The sequence below is a fragment of the Zonotrichia albicollis genome, chromosome 1 (assembly GCF_047830755.1).
Source record: "Zonotrichia albicollis isolate bZonAlb1 chromosome 1, bZonAlb1.hap1, whole genome shotgun sequence".
NCBI classification, from domain to species: domain Eukaryota; kingdom Metazoa; phylum Chordata; class Aves; order Passeriformes; family Passerellidae; genus Zonotrichia; species Zonotrichia albicollis.
The window spans coordinates 24,407,366-24,423,174 of record NC_133819.1 but is presented as its reverse complement, the minus strand read 5'-3'; the positions used below and the strand labels follow the sequence as shown (position 1 = coordinate 24,423,174).

The window sequence follows — 15,809 nt, the reverse complement described above, 5'->3', positions numbered from 1 at the left end:
ATACTCTATCTGGGTCTTTCACATGACAGAATAACAATAGACATGAACAAAACCACAGCAGTTTTGGTGGTTTCTGTTATAAATAGACTCAAGAGGAGTGAAATTTCCAATTTGAATTTATTAATTCAAGGCATACAGCATAAGCAAAAGTTTCAGCGCTGGACGGCAGGGGAGTCTCCGCTCCACCAACTGCCGCACCCTCATCCCCAACGTCCCCCTTTTTAAGTTCTTAGTGCTTCCGGACTGCTGTGTCATTTTGAAGTACTCTGCGCTTGCGTTGATTGTTGCTAGGGGGTCTTCTCTCACCTCCTGGTGGTCGATGATGAAGGTCTTGGTAGTCTTCCTCGGTTGTGTCCTTTGACCTGATTCCATATTTGGTAGAAGAGCTTCGCCCTTTCTCTTATAAAACTTACTTAAGATCTTATGATTACCACGCGATTATGCAGGCAAAAAAAGAATTATGTAAGTTAAATAAATCAAACAGGAACTTAACCACATCCTCTATTTTTGAGGTTTTTTTTGTGTAGCAAGCTAGACAAACACTTAATCACATCTTCTATTTTTAAGGTTTTCTGTGTAACGAACAAGAGGTTTTATCTGTTTCAATCCCCCCTTTCTCTTTTATCCTCTTGTTCGTCAAACCTAGCCAATGCGTATCGACTTAGTTCTAAGTATTCTCCCCCTTCGGCTCCCCACAAAGCTTTGTATTCTGAGCATATCACCATAAGGTGAGCTGCTTCCAGCCTCCCTTTAACAATATTCACTATTTTATTAAAAAGGCAAAGTCCAAACATAAGTCCCAACATTACAGTATTACTGGTCCTGCAATAGTTGACAACAAAGTAATAAGCCGGGGGAGTAATTGAACCAAGTTTCATACCAGCTCTGTTGAGCTTCTCTTTCTTTTTTCCTCTGTTCTAACCTTTCTCTAAGTTTTGCCATTGAGTCTTGGATGACCCCACTCTTGTTGACGTATGAGCAACATTCCTCTCGTAAGGCCATGCATAGCCCTTCTTGCTGTAATAATAGAAGGTTTAGTCCTCGCCTATTTTGTAATGCTACTTCTGCCAGGGAATCTAAGGATTCTGTGAGATCTCTTATGGATTCTTCAATTCTCCTTAAATCTTCGTCTACAGATAGTCTAAGTTCTTGAAACCCTTTATGTTGTTATACTAATGAGGCTACTCCTGTTCCTGTTCCAATTGCTCTGACTCCCAATAACATGGCTACCGTGAGAGTGGTGAAGACTTCCCTTTTTACTAAATGATGCTCTGGCCCCTGATATTGATCATAAACGTAGTGAGGTGAGTGGTAAGTTATCCTGGGCACGATTAACACTTGAACACAGAATTCACTTGTTCTGTTAAATTTTTCTATATTTATACAAGGAGTAACTCCTAAAGTATTGCAAACCCATTTTGTGTTCATTGCTGGGAGTAGCCATTGTGCTGGCTTTGCTGGATCTCTAAGTTTCCCATACTCAGCACACAGGTGGTGTTTTTCTGGGGGTACTTGTCCTATACATCTCCCCTTCCCTGTGACTTTTGCTAAAGTTATTCCTTTCTGAGTATTCTCTTTCTTCCACAGGCATCTCGCAGGGTTGGTGTCATTTATTCTCTTAGCCTTTGCCGTGATTCCTATTGCCTCATAAAAAGGGGGTTTGAGTGTATAATTTTTGTTTCTAGAACTTTCTGATCTTCCCATCTAATTAGGGACCACTTAAAGGGTTCATGGGTCTGAGCATAGGATATCTTAATCACTACACACATCAGTATTAGCTTTGTCCAAACCGGGTGGTCCACATGGTTGGAATAGGACTTAAAAATTTGTTTTTGTTGTCTTTCTTTTCCCCGTTCCCCTCCCCTTAGTGGTGGCTCACCAATCTTGTGGTAGGACTGCCAGCATCTCCTGGACTTCCCACAGAGGGGTCGAGACTTCCGATTGTCTCCACGGTCCATTACCCCTCTGCCTCGCTCGACGACTCGGTTGCTGCGAGCCTCGAGGGTGACCATCTTCTCGGCAGCAGGGGTATTCTTCAGGAGCTGGATAATTATGATTGTCTCTTCCCCACCTTCTCTCTAGGCTAGCAGCCCAGTTTCTGGCTTTTATTTGTGGGATATCACACCGTATGGTGGGACTACTTCTCCTGCACACCACTTCGAGAATGTCGAGGATGAAGGGGGCCGGTTCGTTGAGTGATAACAGAACCGTTCGGGGTTTATACCCTTTGAGAAGGTCTCCCACCACTGATCTGACCCAAGTTTTATTTCTCCCGAGTCTACTTTATAATTAAGGATCATAGAAGTTAGTCTCCTTTCATTAGTATAACAGGGGCCGCAAATGCCCCTAGGAACCCGTCCTCTCCGACAATGAGTCCACCACGGTTCGTGACACAGCTTACAAGAAAAGCATAAAAATGGGTAACAATCACAGTCCAAATAATTGCATTTTAGTCTTATTTCTTCACATCTGGCTGACTCCCCTCCCCAGGTTTGTCCTTTATATTTGAGGCGAGGAGACTTAAAGTAAGGCTTACCCAGTTCATCCTCTAATCTTTTACAATATCCCAGTGATCGCTCGTTTCTTGTTAAGAGGTCTTGAAGATATTGATTGTCCCCTACCCAGACTATTATCCAAATCATGAAGTTCGCTGTAATTTGATTGTGGTTTCTCCAGGGACACTGCAGACCTTCCAGTTGTCTGGGGGTTTCACTGGTCCCTTGATACGACTAGCGTGAGTCCACCCTTTCTCAACAGTTTGGACTGCTGCATCTGTTGTAATAAGTACTTGGTAAGGTCCTTCCCACTTTGGTATCAAGGGGTTTTCTTTCCAGCTTCGGACCAACACCCAATCCCCTGGTTGCACCTGGTGTAAGGTAAAATCTAAGGGGGGGTTTTTGTGCAAGCATCCCTTTTTTTTTTTTTTTTTTTTTTTTTTTCATAAAGCCTTTTTAAACTTGTTCAATTCTGCTAAGTATTTATTCATGCATTGATCATTAATAACTGGGTGCTCCTGAGGTCCCTCAAGATTGTATGGCATTCTATACAGCATTTCAAAGGGAGATATCCCTATATCTATTCTAGGTGTGGTCCGTATAGTTAATAGGGCTAAAGGGACACATTTTACCCAGGACATTTTTGCTTCCATTACTAACTTAGTTAGTTGTTTCTTTATTTCTCCATTCATCCTTTCTACTCGTCCTGAACTTTGAGGATGCCACAGAGTATGTTGTTCCCATTTTATTCCAAGAGCTTTGGCTAGGTTCTGGGTTATCTGAGATGTAAAGTGTGGTCCCCGATCTGAATCTATAACTTCTGGGACCCCATATCAAGGAATTATTTCTTCTAGTAATACTTTCGCTACTACCTTAGCAGTTTCCCTCGGGGTTGGGAATGCTTCTACAAAGTGAGTAAGGTGGTCTAATAGACCAGGACTAATAGATATTTTATCCTTCCTACCTTCGGGAGTTCAGTAAAATCTACTTGAATATGCGAAAAAGGTCTCTTTGCCAGAGGTCGCCCTCCCTCTGGCAACTTCCTTAGGTTTTTCCTATTTGTTTGTAGGCACAGAAGGCAACCTCTAGTTACTTGTTTAGCCATGTCCCAGATCCCCATACTCATGTATTTGGTGGCAAAATAATCTACTAATCCTTGTGATCCCCAATGGGTCTTCTGATGAACTTTTTCCAATAATCTATAGGCCATAACTTTAGGTAATACTTCCCTCCCATCGGGTAGAAACCACCTCCCTTCAGAATTTTCGGTTGCTCCAATTTCTAGCAGCTTTTTCTTCTTCCCTAAATTTTATAATTTGGTCTTGGCCCTTTAAATCAGTGATGTCTTTGTCTCCCTTCAGGGTCAGGATTCGTAGTGCTGCTCGCTTTGCTTCTCGATCCGCTGCATTATTTCCCCTACTCTGTAAATCTAATCCCCGTTGGTGCCCTTTTAGATGGACTACTGCCAACCTTTGGGGTTTCCTTAGTGCTTTTAAAACTTCCGTAATAAGATTCCTATGAACTAAATCTTTTCCTTGAGAATTGACCAGCCCCCTTTCTTCCCATATTTTTCCAAATGTATGTACTATTCTATAACAATATTTGGAATCTGTAAAGATAGTTTCCTCTTTTCCTTCCAGAAAATTTAATGCACGCAGTAAGGAGTATAGTTCACACGCTTGGGCTGACCAAGATCTATCTAGTGGCCCTGACTCTAGTATTTGCAACTCAGGTCCCCTAATGATAGCATACCCTGATGTTCTCGTCCCTTCTATAATCCTTGAGGACCCATCTATGAATAACTTTTCTCCTGTGTTTAATTTTTTTTTTTTTTTTTTTTTTTTTTTTTTTTTTTTTTTTTTTCAGATCAGGTCTTATTTTTACTTGTTCCTCTATAGTGATTATGCAATCATGCTCTAATGGTTCTGCGCCTCATTCTCCATATAGGAACTCAGCGGGGTTTTGCAAGGCTGTGGTTTCAATTGTTAAATTTGGGGCTTCTATTAGGATTCCTTCATATTTGAGAAGTCGAGCATCAGATATCCATTTGTCAGCTTTTTGCTGAAGCACCCCCCCCTAATGTTATGGGGAGACATTACCTTCAATGTACTTGTTAAAAGTAATTTTTCGTCCAGAGACAAAGGGTGCTGTCTTATTCTAATCGGGACATCTGGATTCTTAATAGTTACCGTAAAAGGAGTGATTTTTAACTGCCCAACACTCTCAGGAGTGTACCATACTTCGGGATTGATTTTTGCCTCGTCCTCCACTCGCAGAGGACAAAGTTTTATTCTAAGCTCTTTTTCTTCTACATCAATCCTAATTCCTAGTTCAATAATCATGTCTCAACCCAATAAATTATATTCTGATTCGGGAACCAACAAAAATCCCCTATCCCTATTTTTGAATCTGTTTCTATTACTACACCCTTAATAATTTTTACTTCAAATGGTTCCCCTTTTGCCCCAATGACGGTTGCAACTTCTTTAGACAAATTACATCCTTTTGGTAAAAACTGAATAGTTGATCTCTCGGCCCCAGTGTCTACCAGGAAAGGTATTTCCTGGTGTTGGGGACCCACCTTAAGTTTTATCAAGGGCTCTTTAGGTGTTTTTCGGGTCCCCAATAAATAGAGCCCCTGACCCCTCTAATCCATCAGGAATTCCTTCTCATCTTTAATCCTAACCCTACATTCCTTTTTAAAATGCCCTCTTTTTTCACAATAGAAACAAATCCTCTGACTTGCTGTCTCTTTGGGCTCTCCCTTTCTGGGATCCCCAAACTTCCTCTCTTGTCTTTCATACCCCCTATTCCCACTCGTTGCTGCCACCATCAGCCTAACTTGCTTCCGATAACTCTCATCCTCTCTCCTAACATACACTTTCTGTGCTTCCCTTAAAAGTTCATCCAGCCCTCGGTCTTGCCAATCTTCAATCTTTTGTATTTTCCTTTTTATATCTTCCCATGATTTTGAAACAAAATGTACCTTTAAAAGAGCTTCTCCGGCTGGTCCATTAGGATCCATACTGGAGTATAGCTGGAAGTTCCGTCTTAACCTTTCTAATCAATCTGTGGGTGATTCATCTTTTTTTTCTGTCTATTGTTGAAAGCTTTATCTATATTCTGGCCCCTTGGGACTGATTCCCTAATTCCTTGGATTATTCAAATCCTGCATATGCGTTCGATGGGCTGGGTTTTGATGATCCCATTGCGGATTCTGCAGAGGCCACTTAGTATCCGCGGAGGGACACTGGGCGTGTTGCGCATCCCAGATACGCATTCCCTCTCTCCTAATCATATTTCGTTCGTCAGCCAAAAATAAAATTGTTAAAATCGACTGGAGTTCTTCCCATGTATACATGTTTGGACTCAAAAATTGATCTACCTTATCAGCTACTCCTAAAGGATCTTCTAGTAAATGTCCCATTTCTTTTTTTTTTTTTTTTTTAAATTCTTGAACATCGGTCGAACTCAGGGGGACTGAAATAAATCCTATTCCTGCCTGCAGACCCCCATCGGCATTTCCCTTAAGGGAAAAAGCCCCGTCTGTTGTTCTTTAGTCCGACTCCTAGTGATTGGACTCCGGTAATCTGATTGGTCAGAGTCACTATCATTACTTTGAGGTGGGGGCACCGGTGCATTTGGCACTGGAGGAGGTGGGGGTGGGACATAAGGAGGGGGTACTATTATAATTTCATCTCCTTTTCCCTTCTTCTCCTTTTTCTTATCCAGTTCCTTATTTTCCTCAGTTAGCTTAAAGATGTATACTTCTGGTCTAAACACCCAGATTTTTGCATACTCGCTTTCTTCTGGCGAGATAGGTTCTTTAGAGTTTACCCAAATGTTTAATGTCTGTCTTACCCAATCTTCCGATGATCCGAAGATGGGCCAATATACATTTTTAGAAATTTCCTTCACGCCCCAAACTTCTACACAATAGTGTATCATTTTAGCCCTGTCTTTGCTTTCAGTTCCTGGGAAGTGTTTCCAGTTACTAAGCAAGTATCCCAGGGGGCTGTCCCTTGGAATGGAGGGAGCTTAACCTGTGCAGGGGGCTTACTCTTCCCCTGTCTCATTCTTCCGGAGTGCACACGTATCTTTCACTTCCCCTCTTTCGTGGCCCGAGCCCTCGCGGGTCTGCGGGAACCGCACTACTGGAGGGTCCGCAATCGCTTGGAAGATCTGGCTACCAGTCCTCCTCTCATTCACACATCACATCGCCACACTCCGGGATCCCATTCTTCCGGAGTGCCTTCCACACTCCGGGATCCCAACCCCAACCGGACGGATCCCGTTCTTCCGGAGTGCCCCCGCACTCCGGGATCCCATACTTACGCGTCCTGCGTCTTCGTCCGGACCCTGTGCACAGAGGATTAAGGGGTTCACTGGTGTCTCCCTTTTGCTTATGAGTATAATTTAGGTTCGTCGGTGGGGGAGGTGGAGGTCGTCCAGAGGGGCCACCTAACTAGGTTAGGTGGGGCGCCCCCCTCTCTGGAACAACTTTTCCAATTCACTCCCCCATCCGAGTCACGGCACCAATTTGTTATAAATAGACTCAAGAGGAGTGAAATTTCCAATTTGAATTTATTAATTCAAGGCATACAGCATAAGCAAAAGTTTCAGCGCTGGACGGCAGGGGAGTCTCCGCTCCACCAACTGCCGCACCCTCATCCCCAACGTCCCCCTTTTTAAGTTCTTAGTGCTTCCGGACTGCTGTGTCATTTTGAAGTACTCTGCGCTTGCGTTGATTGTTGCTAGGGGGTCTTCTCTCACCTCCTGGTGGTCGATGATGAAGGTCTTGGTAGTCTTCCTCGGTTGTGTCCTTTGACCTGATTCCATATTTGGTAGAAGAGCTTCGCCCTTTCTCTTATAAAACTTACTTAAGATCTTATGATTACCACGCGATTATGCAGGCAAAAAAAGAATTATGTAAGTTAAATAAATCAAACAGGAACTTAACCACATCCTCTATTTTTGAGGTTTTTTTTGTGTAGCAAGCTAGACAAACACTTAATCACATCTTCTATTTTTAAGGTTTTCTGTGTAACGAACAAGAGGTTTTATCTGTTTCAGTTTCTTCCCCAAAATTTGCTTTAGAAGTCTTTCCATGGCATACACTCTCTAACTTCAATGTGACTTAACAAGCTGTCTAGAGGGAGCAGAATGAAACTGAAGACTGATGGTTTCCTTACTTATCTTGTTCTGTTTACAGCTGAGATTATTTTCTCATTAAGATGATAAATGACTTAACATTTTTCACTGCTTTCAATGATGACATAAGCCAGGTTTATTTTACAAAGAAACAGAGCAAAACTTTTTTATAAAATAAATATATATGTGTGTTTGAAGTATGTATAGCAAATAATTTGCAGTCAGAAGTTGTCTTTTTGCCTGTTTGCTAATAGACAACAAGCTTATAAATGTGCTTGAAATTGTTTAATAAACACTTTTTCTGAACAAATGTATGGAGATTCTGAAGACAAGCTGCCTATTAGCAATACCAACATGATTTTGTTCCATTATTCATATTCTTGCACTGTTCACTGAAAAGAGACTTTTTTAATATCTGTCTTATCTGTAAAGATGCTCTTAGTGATGATTAAAGATGTGAGGACATGAGAAAGCAAGCCAAGAACCTCTACAGAAGGTCCCAGAAGACTGTCTCAGCTGCATATCTTCTTCATGAATACAACTGGTATGTCTTCACCAGCAAGGTTTCCAACTTTTGGTGAGAAGTGATAATCTCAGTATTTCATTTGCTGGCAGTTTTTCAGTCTATATTTCTTACTTTCTTCCACTGTCCTAAACAGGATCTCATTTCCTTGTTTATGCCAGACACTTACATTGTAATCACATGACTCTAATCACTCTACAGCTCAGCTAGAGAGCTCCTAAATTGTTCCTACGGATCAATCCTTTGAGCTTTCTTAATTTCTTCCTTGACCTCATTAGTTTGCCAAAAACTTTCAGGCCAAGACATGCCCAGCTATTAACTTCCATTCCAAATCTGTCCTCAATGTTAGTAAAATATGCAGTTAATTTAGTTTTTGTCCTAAGAGCTGTAGATGAAAATTCCCTGAAATACAGAAAAGATTGATTTCCTCTTTTTTGAGCTTTCACTGGTAATTAGAATGATGACCTCTGCAACACAAGTGGTAAACAGATGCAGAAAGAAAAGCAGCCTTGTAGAAAAGAGAAAGAAGAAAAAAAATATTTAAAATGAAGAATGGGATCAAATTCTGCTCAAACATAAAGGATAACTGCAAAACTCTTACAGCAGAACATGGTTCAGCGCTACTTACTAAACTTAGGTCTTTCACTGGCAGAAGCAGACCAGCACCAGAGTGAAGTTATTCCAACAGTCAAACAAAAAGACCTCCCAAAAATGTCTTTCTGGCTGATTAACAGAAGGGTAAAAAATAAATCAAGATCACAGACCAAATTAAACTAAACAAAATGCATTGCTTGTCTCTAGCAGCATAAAAAATTGGTTTTTTTCAGTATTTAGCATTTGGGAAAAACAGAAGAATCACAGGTGAGTGAGTTAACTAAGGCGAGTTAAAAAATTAAAAACTGATCTAACTTTATTTTTTTTTATTAATATTGCCACTAGACATGGCATGTGCCAGGAAAAGGGCTCTGTTGTTTCTACAGTTTTAAACAAATTACCCACAGCTTTCCTAGCCAATAATGCACACTGCATTAAGTCTAGATAACAGACTAAAAGACACCTTACTTAAGAATATTCTCAATTGCTACTTAGGATTTAGAGAAACCAAGTGCATGAAGATCCAATTTTACCCCCAGTAAGTAGTCTTACTGTCATCAGATATGAAGGGTGACAGAAACTGCAGGCACCCTCACTACTACACACTCAAGTTTTCAGTCTGCAGCTCCTCATGAATATTCTCGTGAAAATAAGATACACTTAATATCCTATGTGTTTCAGGAGACAGCCTGCTTCTTTCATTCCCTCCTGCAATGGCACTGTGATTTAACAGCAGCTGAGGGTCTCTGAAAATGCAGGGCAGCTGCAGCAGCTCATTTGGAACCCCTACTGTGTTGCAAACACAGAGAAATAAATCTTGCTAGTATTTTCCTATTATTTACTGCAGTATATACTGCTGCACTGACTTTAATCAGGCAGAAGGAGGATTCATGCTGCCATTTGAACAAATGATGGACAGAAAAATCTAATTCCCACTTGGCTGCATGCACAGACCCTACAGCTGCATGGTGGTTTCTCAGACAGGCTCTCTGCTCTGCCAACCACACCTTTTGCTGCCTATGGGAAAACAACTAGCTGGGCAGGATTTGCACAGCACACTGCAGCAATGCTTCCATGCCTGCAAGTCCACTGCTAAAAGTCACATCGAAACACTCAGCAAGACGCAAGACCAAAGTCTAAGGTGAGAACCAATGTACCAGCAGGAAAAATGGACAGCATTGTTTTGGAAAATGTAAAAAACCCCATAATTTTCCTTTTTTATTCTTCTAAGAGTGAGATCTAAGCCTCTGTGTCTTTACTGAAGTAACAAAGAGACTCAGGTATATGCTCCTTATGACAACTTGAGACTGCTTAAGAAATGTTTATACAAAACCACAAGAGTAATGAAGCATGAGCAAGCTTCCTAACTTCAATCAAACTGGCAAGTTTATAAATCTCAGTAACACATTTCATGACACATTTATTGCAAGATTACAGTAATGCCCATCTGCCCAGAAGCAGGAATGGAAAACTTAAGAGTTTGTAATTCTTCACTGAAATTTCACTTGTTGATTACCAAATGAGCATCTCCAACTAGCAGTATGTCTACTTCAGGACATTGAACCTCTGAAAAACAAGACCTCCTGTACAGACTCCCATATCTGTAAATCCAGTCAGGAAAGAGCCTCAGAAAAATAAAATGTTCCACAAGCAATACAATTATTTCACCATTTAAAATTATGGCAAAATAAAAATTTTTCATTAATTTAAAGACTGGAAAATGCATATGTCTGGATGATTCCCTTAGTCATATGGTTTAGTTTTAGATAGTCTGAGAGGGGCAGGGATCTGAACCCTGTGATCTTGGGGGTCCCTTCTGACTCAAGATATTCTGTGACTTGTCGGGTTTTCGGCTGTTTGAAGGGCCTGGAAAGGCCCGGAGTGGCCTTGGGACAGCCCGCGTATCGAAGGACGAGAAGAGGCTTCAGTTCTTCTTTCGGTTTTTATGTTTATTAATTGTTTATCTACAAGATGTTCTTTCAGCCCGACAGAGATCTGCTCAGCAGTCAGCCATGAGCACACTGTGCTGCCCTCCAGGCAGCCACCTATCTTTATACCCATTGTTACGTGTACAATATTTATCATTTTTCCCCAATACCATTTATTCTTATTACCCGGTGTACTTTCAGTAATAACCAATCCAAAAGTGCCACCATCACCAAAGAAGATGGAGGAGAAGAAGAAGAAGAAGAAGGACAGGACACGCCCCAATTCCTCCATCTTACTTCTCTAAACCTCCCTGTACATAAATCCTAAACCCTGTGTCTCACCCTCTAATTAACTAATCCCTTCACCATTCACCCCGGTGAAGTCCTCCTATCCTCATACAGGTGTCGTCTCCCGTGTAGGATCAAAGTCCAGCCACCAGACACTTCTGGCAACATTCCAGGACTCCCGAGCCCCCCAAGGGTGGTCTCAGTGGCTCGGCACCTCAGTCCTGAGGTGCTGAGATCCCACAGTGACTCTGTGATGTGTCATGATGTGCATATGCACACACAAACATGCATGTACCATAAGACACACACCTGGTATGCACATCTCTGCACCAGCAACAGGTCCTGCCACTCTGACTCATGTTTTGGACATGACTGAACACCACTGCTTGGGGCTGACCTGGTTCTCTCTGCAGGACACAGGCCAAGCACAACATTGAGGTTGTTATGCCACTCCCCTCTTCCCTCTTTCAAAGAACAAAAGGGGTACAGAGAAAGATTTGGAGAGATTTGCCTAAGTCTGTACAGCCACACCTGAGATTCAGCCTTGACATAAAGCTGCACCCAGTGTCTTCACTTTGACTGATCTCCTACCATTCCTACATCTGCAGGTTTGGGTAATTAATAGTCAGGGAATTGGTCTAATTAGTTTCAAATTAAATATTTTCAAAACTCACTGAGAATTAGTGAGTAAGCCATGCTAATTAAATATTGAAGGAATAAGTGAAAATAAGCATCAGGAGAGGTGTCCCTGTGCTCTACTCCCAATGCACAAAGGATTTAAAGGTATTTACTGGAACTCATTAATTGGATCTATGAGCTTCTGCTTGACCTCTGATTTTTCTTCAACATATTAAGGCTGTGTAAAATATGTATAAATGCAAGGCACAGCTTTGAAAATGGATTTATAAAGATTTTCTTAGAATAAACAAACCAGTGAAGGCTTTGATAATATATCTAAAAGAAGAAAAAAACCACACTCAACAATAATAATGTACCACCTCAAAGCAATACAGAAACACTCTATTACCAGCATGCAAAATATATAGTAAAAAAGCACTCCTGCAAAAACAGTATAGTCATTCTTCTCACAGATATCTGAATATATGCAACATTGCATTAGCCCACAAGTGTAGAGCGATGAAAAATTAATCAGGTGGGTGACCTGACAACAAACAGAGAAACAGTGAGGATAAATACCTCAGTGAAAGTGGAAGATGGAATGGAATTTTTTTCTATAAATATTTATGGCATCAGTGATGATCACCACTCTGCCTGGTGACCCAGCAAACAAAAAATAATTAGACTGCGGTGTTTTTTGCCATCATGTAGAGGGAAATCCTGTCTGAGCTCCAGGTGCTCTGCTCCCCCTGTTCTGTGTCCAGGCTTTGCACCACCAGCTCCCCACTCCAGGCTCTGGGGCTGCAGCCGGGAGAAAGGCTGGGCTGTGTGGGTTAACAGCTCTAAATGCAGCTGCCCCAGCTGGGCAGTGGGCAGCTTCAGCTCACACCCCATTTCTTTTCTTGGTGGCACACACTCTTGTCTCTCTCCTCTCACCCATTAAGGACTTTGCCAGACACTCAGGAACTGCTTATCTATGGGACTTCAAATTAATCTGGCTGAGCTTCGTAATTTCCCAAAGCATTAAAGGAAACTGAGCACTTAATAAAGTGAGAGTTTTTTTCAGAAACAAACTCTAACATCACAGCTTCATATAAAAGCAGCTTTCAGTGTCCCCCCTTGCTTCCAAAGACCACTGCTGCAGACCAGGTAGCATTGGTGTTATTTCATCACAGGTATCCCTCTGCCCAAATTTAAAAAACTTAGAAAGGGGGCATGGTGACATCTGTCCATCTCCTGTGTGACATCTCCATGAGTGGCTCAGGGAGCTTTCCTTTATTACAGAAAAGTTGCATAAGATGTCTCCTGCCCTTTAATCCAGGGCATATTAAAGTCAGTGAGGATGCTGCCTTTAAAATTGCTGCAAGCAGTGATTGCCACCTGCCCACCATTCCCTTGCTGGGCTCTGCAACACTGAAATCGTTCTGGGAGAGAGGGGAGCTCTGCAGCAGACACACACCAGCACAGACTGACTGATCTGCTTACATGCTTCCAGGTGGCTTGAAGCCTTTAGTAGAAACCAGCAAGGAAAGATGTTCTAAGGAGGCAAACAAAGAGAAAGCTATTTATCACATCATTTCCTTTCTCTCATTACAATCTCAGTTTTCAAAGAACTAAAGTTGCATGTATGTCCCCAGTTCTCATTGTAGTTCAATGGAGCCAAAACCCAATAATTAGCACTCAGGCCTTTTATTGCACTGAGGTTATTTAAAGAAAGGTGATATTTGACCTATAACAGCTAAAAAGACAGAGGCAACAAACAGGGATGCTATATGCAATTATCCAAATCTCAGCCAGCAGCCTGAGTGTTGAAAATATTGTTGCATGAAGAAGATGTACGTTGACATACGGTTTTAACAGAGGATCAACTTAAAACCAATCTTGACTATAATCCCTCCAGTTTCATCCTTTGCAAATGACACACATCTCATACACCAAAAAGAAGAGCAATGTTTTGATTGTGCTTTCAGCTCCACAAACATAGTGAATTCAAAGCCTGTGTTGAACGTGGGTGTTTTCATCTGGCCCTGTGCTTCAGAATTACTTCATATCATTGAGATATTTTTCACTCTAAATTATGCCCTGATTGGTGCAATTTGTTATTTATTAAAATTGCAGCTGACCATTAAAAATGCATTTGTGGCATTCCTCAGATTCTCTAGAGTCAGCTGAAATAAAATCACCCCCGCCAAGTGGTTTCACAGCATGATACCTAAACAACAAGAACATTTTCTACTATGTTCTTAAAACATTCACCTTTTTTTTCTGAAACTTACCACTCTCAAAACAAAAAAACCCCAAACAACCTTGACTCAAAATCATCACAGACAAGAGTGGAAAGGGTGGTTGAAAGCTGAGCAGGGATGTTGGGAGATGCTGGAGGTAAACACTTCTCCACAAGGTTCATCTGTTGGGATCTTCCAAGTCTTGGACTACAGTAACTCCCTCAGGACTGTCTGAGAGCAAGCACAAACCATCCTGATCAGAAATCTCCTGTCTCCCACATTCATCACAGCTACCGAGACTCCCAAATTTAGGGTTCATTTTCTGGCTCTGCTCCAGATGTTGCCATCTCTGCTTTTCAGCTCCCAGCTGTGAAGCCTGGCTCCAGGCGGGCACCCACCATCCACCAGCATCATGGACCTGGTTACACTGGTGGCCTCTAATAATCCCAGAAGCGTAGGTCTTGGAGCAGGTTGGTGGTTTATTTGCTTTGGGTTTTTTGGTTTTTTTGTTGGTTTTTTTTTTTTTTTTGTGTTGGGTTTTTTTTTAATAAGTTGGCATAATTAGAGATAAAAAGGAAACATGTAAGAGCTTGTACCACTCCAAAGCCAGGGACAATTACAAAACACAAGTCTTACCTCATCACTGTCTATTTCACATTTTGCAACTTTAGCCATAGACAAATCAGTGGCCATGTTATGTTTTGATTTTTCCTCTTATTTGCTGCCTAATTTTCTTCTTTCTTTTTAAACAATACCTCAAACAAATGATAATCCTTTTCTTTGCAAGCTTTTGTTTATGTATGCCTGTGAAATTAACTGTGTAGAATCATAGAATGTTTTGGCTTGACCTTTAAATGTCATCTAGTTCAAGCCCTCCTGTGCTGAGCAGGGACTCCTTCAACTACATCAGACCTCTGTCTAACCTGACCTTGAATGTTCCACAGAAGGGACATCTATCACCTCTCTGAGCAACCTGCTCCAGAGCTTCAGCACCTTGATTGTAAAAGATGCATCTAATCTTTGCATCTAACCTGAATCAACCCTCTTCTAATTTATAACAATTACTCAATATCACTGCAGGCCTTGCTAAAGAGCTTGCCCCCACCTTTCTTACAAACTCCCTTAAGGTACTGAAAGACTGCAACAAGGTCTCTCTGGAGTCTTCTCTTCTCCAGGCTGAACAACACCATCCCTCTCGGCCTTTTCTCATAGGAGAGGTGCCCTGTCCTTCCAATCGTCGTTATTACCCTCCTCTGGACTTGCTCCAACAGGCTCAAATCTTTCCTGTGCTGAGGACCCAGAGCTGGATGCAGCACTGCAGGTGGGGTCTCACAAGGGCAGAGGAGAGGGGGACAATCACCTCCCTTGACCTGCTGGCCACATTGCTTTCCATGCAGACCTGGACACTTTTGGCTTTCTGGGCTATGAGTGCACATCTACCAGGTCATGTCCAACTTTTCATCCACCAGTACCCCCAGTTGCAGTGTTGTTCTCTGCAAGGCTACTCTCATATTTGCAGCTCATGGATATTTGAGACTCAGAGAAGAACTCAGGTATTGTTCCATTTCACCTTTTCTGACCAAGCTCTGTTATGACCAGAAATTAAAGATTTCAATTAATCCCTTTATTATTATTCAGCAGAACTTATATTTAAATTTCCTTTCCTCTTAAACTTACTTAATATGCTTCAACAACTACCTCTAAGGATACTCCCTTACAAGAAATTAAATTCCAAAGCTTTGTGATTGTTTTTTGAATGTTGTCAGTTCAAACTTAGTATTAAATTAAAAGCTGTTTCATATGTTAAAAAGAATGTTCTGTATAATAATCTGCCTTCTGATGGTAATTTTGTATAATTAATGCCACCTTTCTGTGCAACCTTTTGTGTTCTAAAGTTTATTCTGTACTCCCACATGGAAAATTAGATCATTCAGCATGTGGAGGCATTTACAGAATACAGCTCACAACTACCCATTGAATAAATAAA

At 41.5% G+C, this 15,809-nt stretch overlaps 1 protein-coding gene and 1 long non-coding RNA gene across 4 annotated transcripts in view; both read right to left on the bottom strand.

Annotated features, from left to right (window-relative positions):
* The window catches only part of LOC102071332 (putative acyl-CoA dehydrogenase 6), a 204,552-nt gene that overhangs the window by 45,151 nt on the left and 143,592 nt on the right, over positions 1-15,809 (bottom strand). The window lies entirely within an intron of this gene.
* On the bottom strand, positions 99-7,566 carry LOC141728273 (uncharacterized). The gene is made up of 2 exons (XR_012579173.1): positions 6,831-7,566; positions 99-2,772 (listed from the first exon to the last, which is right to left on the bottom strand). It is a non-coding gene; the product is annotated as an uncharacterized LOC141728273 (long non-coding RNA).